This window comes from Xenopus laevis, chromosome 3S, assembly GCF_017654675.1.
Source record: "Xenopus laevis strain J_2021 chromosome 3S, Xenopus_laevis_v10.1, whole genome shotgun sequence".
NCBI lineage: Eukaryota > Metazoa > Chordata > Amphibia > Anura > Pipidae > Xenopus > Xenopus laevis.
The window spans coordinates 109773045-109778689 of record NC_054376.1 but is presented as its reverse complement, the minus strand read 5'-3'; positions in this window follow the sequence as shown (position 1 = coordinate 109778689).

Here is a 5645-nt window from a genome sequence, read left to right as displayed (position 1 = left end):
AATCCTTCATTTTACTGGGCCTTCTCCTTATGTTAGCAGTTACAAGGAAATCCAGCCAAGGAACATTAGCAAACATACTGCATATAAAAATCCACTGACCCTACACACACAGAATAAGTGTAACATACAGAATAACTGCAATAATACCAATGTCTGAGCAAAACCTGCCAGTACATTTAATATTGTTATGTTGCCTTTACAGCGACTGGATTTTATATTTTTATTTGACACAATGTTTGTGTTATGTTTTGGGTAGCCGAGGATGAGTAGAGTATAACAGTGCTTTATTAGCAGAGACTCATGCAGCCATTACACAACAGTAACTTTCACTTTTAAGTTGTCAGGAAGTATGCACAGTATAAGTCAGGGCACAGTGACATCTACAGGCCATTTGTGTAAACACCATATATTCCCCCTATAGTAGGAAAGCATTTGGACAAGTATAATAACAGCAACAATTAAACAGTATGCATTTTAAAACAATATACACAACAGTAACTTTCGCTTTTAAGCTGTCAGGAATTATGCACAGTATAAGTCTTGAGCACAAACATCTACAGGCCATTTGTATAAACACCACAGTTTGTCCGGCGAATAAATACGCAAAACTGCCCGCGAAAATTCACCGGCGAAAATTCAACAGCATAAAAATATTGTAACACGTTGGAAAAATCGCTTGCGTCAAAACCGTTGCATGTCAACAATATTCGGATTTGATGTGGGTGTCAAAATTGATGCAGGAAGCAAAGTTTGCAGATTTTCCGAGACATTCGTGAATTTTTCTGCGAAACGGGACAAATCCGCCCATCACTACTGCTAATACAAGTTGCACTTTTAAAACAAAAATAAACAAACATGTGTTATGTATGTTATATAAATATATATATATAGGATGAGAAACCCAAGCGTAGATGGTTTAAACACACTCCGTGTATATTAAATATGAATTATTATATAGCAATAATTAATTATAATAATAAAGAGCTTTGAAGACCAAAATAGAGGTGAGATGATAGAAACCTTAGTTTATATATAGGATTCAGAAGGAAATCATTTTAATGAGTTTATGATGAGTAAAGACATTAGACAAAGATATGAGGTGTGTAACTGTGTAGCAAACATTTGTTTACACAAAAGTTGTTGTGTGTGTGTGTATTGTATTCGAGCAGTTGCATTAAAAACTGAACTGGGCAAATTAAGTAAACTCTATAATTATGTTTCTCCAGATGTTAGTAGGTATAAGACACCTACTCTTATAAAAGGTGCACAGTCTGCTCCAGGTCTGGTACCCCACAGCTACCAAGCAAATTGGAGACAAACAAAATGAAGCGAGTGGGTAACTTACAGGTACGAATAGAAGGATAAAAAAAAGATCTTCTATTCACAATGGCAAGCTTGGGCCAAATACAATGCTAGTGCTCTAGGAGGTTGGGTCTGACCAGGAACATATGACCTGCATAGATGTATAAAGTTTAAGAGGAGTGAAGCAGGTCTTGGCTGGGATTGAAAGTAGGTTCTGGCATTTTAGGACCAAACAGCTCCCCACAGGCCCAATAAACAGTGATTGTTTATGGCAATGATCCCCAACCAGTGGCTCAGTAGCAACATGTTGCTCACCACCCCCTTGGATGTTGCTCCCATTGGCCTCAAAGCAGCTGCTTATATTTGAATTCCTGGCTTGAAGGCAAGTTTTGGTTGCATAAAAACCATGTGTACTGACAAACAGAGCCTCCTGTAGGCTACCAGTCCACATAGGGGCTACCAAAATAGCCAGTTCCAGCCCTTATGTTGTGCCCCCAGGTACACTTTTCACGCTTGTGTTGCTTCCCAACTCTTTTACATTTGAATGTGTAAAAAAAAAGACAGCCCCAGAATCCACAGATTGGCGGTCCAAGCCTGCATAGAAGGGTCTTGAAGGTCAGTAGAAGGATTTTGTGAGTTATTCATTCTTTCTAAGAGCCATGATAACAATCATAACAAGGACGGGGCAGCTTATCTTTTAGGGAGAGCAGGAGAATTCTTGCAGCAGATTGACTGTAAGGAGAGAGATGGGAGTCTGGGAGGCCAGTTAGGTCATTTATTTCCATTTATCAGCACAAAACAACATAGTTTTTACACATACAAAATTGTAGCCAAATAAAGTAAAAATGTTGGCTAGGTTCCAGGGTGCTAAGCAGCTTATACTTGGATGGGGTCCTTTCCAATCTATTGTGCTGAGACGTTACAGCTGGTGTGTGTGTGTAAGCAAGCCCTGCTTTTTATCCTGTGTTCTCATTCACAAGTTTTCATTACGTCTTCCCTTTTTCTCTGGTAAGTCTCCCCCCCATCCCTTGTAGCCGCATTCCACAGCACAGAGAAGCTTGGCACAGCAGATATCATCCTGGTGTTACATAATTCTGTCAGGGAAATAAAAATAGTCTTACTGAGCACAGCCAGTAAAAATAATTGCTGCTACCAGTTCATTCATTAAGTGATTTAATAATGGAAAACATAGAAAGCTCCAGGTATTTATCTAATAGGAACAATGTTCAATAAACAAATTCATCTTTTTATCAGGGTTTATATTGCAGTGAAAATCAGGGAGTTCCGCCAATTATATTTATTTTGATGTCTAAAAATGCAATAAAAGACCCAGTGTTGCTAAGAAACTATGATTCCCACTATCTCTAGAATCAACCCTGTAGCACTAGAACACTAGCTTCCATTAGTGGACCACTCCATAGATCTTTCTATCCCTTCAACAGTTAGTTTCCTTTATAAATAAAAGTGTGGCCTCATTTCCAGAAAGGAAGGGAGGAAAAAATATTCCATTATCTAATGGGTACAATGAATAGCCACATAGTGACATAATAGCCCTTAGGCAAATCATTTTAGGGCTAACTCAATACCCAAGTCAATACACTAATCTACCTACAATATCCATATAAATGCCTTATGGGCTGAAGGTTTCTAACTACTATTAAGGGCAGAGACACAAGCTCAGATTTGGGGAGATTAGTCCCCCAAAATCTTCGAGGCGAACTTTGGAAAACGAAGCGCTCCAAGTGCCATCCTGTCGGCGAATTAGATTCTAACCAGCGGGAGGCAGTTCGGGGAGATTAGTCGCCCAAAAGAAGAAGCTAATTTATGGCTAAATCTCCCCGAATCTGAGCCTGCGTCTCTGCCCTAAGAGGGAAACAAAGGCAATTTTATAACTCCAAGCATGGTGAAGACTAGATGAGGATGCTAGAGGCGTATTAACAGTTTGAAAGAAAAATTAGAACTATTATTCATGTCAGGAACACTATTACAGGGTCCCAGTATAAAAGACTTGCAATATATCTAGGAAAGGGTGTTACACATGATCCTCAAATGATACATAAAATCTGTGTTAAAGAGAATGTCAACCCAAAAAAAAAATTTTTTTGCCTAATTAAATATTTTTTTTTATTAAACATACACGTATATTGCAAATGTTTATTTTGGGGTTGAGTTGCCCTTAATCTTTTGAAAAATCTGGGCCACTTGTACTAGGTTGCTGGGCTGTCCTCATTGCCTTCAAATTAGTGACAATTAGTGCAAACCTTCCAGATACATTTTTAGAAGTGCCCCAGATTATTCCACATGATCTGGTATTCAGTTTGTCATTTTGTGCAAAATGAAGTTAATGATATCAAACAGGGTTTTTAGAGCTTTTAGAGTAGCTTCCAAAATAAATGCTACCATATCTATCCGTATCCTATTTTCTTTGTTGTTGAGGGCTTAAAATCCTGTAGTGATATAAAAAAATAAAGTCTTTAGATCTGATCTAGACCAATTATCATAATTTTTAATTTGAAAAGAATTAATTTGCCACCTGTCCTGATTTCACCCCAACAGCCCGGTATTTGGAAAGGCTGTCTGCGTGAAACCTTCCTGTCCCGATTTCCAAAGGAAATCCAGACACGACATTGAAAATAATCCACCGTGCCAATCGCTGATTGCCACATCATCAGTCCCGCCCCCCAACATCACCTGCCGTCCCCAATGTCACAGGCCCTGCCCACGGCATCCGTCATCCACCCCGCCCCCTTTCAGTTTTCCGGCCCCAGAAAAGGTGGCAACCCTAGCCATATATATATATATTTATACAGGCTGAGAATCAGTCCCCATGTGTCATTAGAAATGATGGGCGAATTTGTCCCGTTTCGACGAAAAATTTGCGGATTTACCACAAAATTTACGAAACAGCGAAAATCAAGTCAATGGGCGTCAAAATTATTTTGATGCACGTAAATTTTGCCGCCCGTGACAATTTTTTATATGCGGGCCTATTTTGTCCAAATGCATTAAATAGGCGTCCGAATAATTTTGACAAGCGGAATTTTTATGCGCGCAACTATTCTGACGCAAGCCCAAATTTTTTTGACACAGCAGGCGAAATGCAGAGATTCGCGCCTGGCCAATTTTTCGCCCATCATTAATCATAAGTCTTCGAGACCTCCTGCTCAGGACTGAACTCCAGGACAGGACTCCAGAACTGCAAAGCATTTGTGCTAATCACTGTGACTAATCTCCCCAAAATGCTTTCCCACCAGCAATGACGTTGCAAGGCAACTTTGTGTAAAGGTAGATCTTGCCCACTCCCATACCTTGTGTCTTATTCCCTTCCCTTTAGATTGTAAGCTCTTGTGCACAGGGCCTTCCTTGCCTTTTGTACCTGTATTGGTTGTGATGTATGTAACTCCATATGTTCTACGTATGTAATTCATGTGATTTAGTTGTATAAACACATTACAGCGACGCCAATATGTTGGCGCTTTATAAATACACGTTAATAATAATAATAATAGTCAGCACCCTCTAGTCAGCACTTTATTGCCAAGTGTATGTGGCCCTCCCAAAATTCATCTACAGTATCAGCAGGTAAAAACATCCCATTCAGTCAATATCTTTCCTTAGGACCCCATTATAATATGGCTACTAGTCATTGGTTCATTCTATTTTGAACTAGTTTGTGGGTGGTCAAAATCTGTTAATTGTATAACTCACTAACAGGGAGGCTCTATCAGTGTACACCCACATAAAGTTTAGCAGAAGCAACCTCTTGTTACTACTACATCCCACAAAAGGGCTATGCCCAGTGTTGGACTGGCCCACGGGGATACCACGAAAACTCCTGGTGGGCCCAGGGGTCAGTGGGCCCTCGTGCTGCGAAACATTTGTTTTATTTTATGGTCATTCCCTCTTTCTTTATGGGAAAAAAGATTCTTAATAATGAAAGAATAGAGTAGAGTGAGTAGATATAAAAGACTAGGAAAATAAAGAGGTTAATTGAGGAGAGGTGGAATAAAGTTTGGTAAGTTGATCCTTGGTCTCAGGTTTTCTGGTGGGCCCCTGGCATCCCAGTCCTACACTGGCTATGCCACCTGCCCTGGTCACTCTGGTCACTGGCCTTCATATAGTCACTGAAATGGACCTTATTTAGGGGCAAGCCCAGGGGGTAAACTTTAGATACTTATGATTTATAAATCTTAAATTCTAAAATTGCAGCCCCAAATTCCCACTTGTCTAACTGTGGCCTTTGATATGGGAGTGAAATAGCAGTCAGAGACCATTTCATAAGGGAGCCGGGACACAGGAAAGCCTGGGGGATTGTGTTCTTGCTATGTGTTATGGGGTTAGAA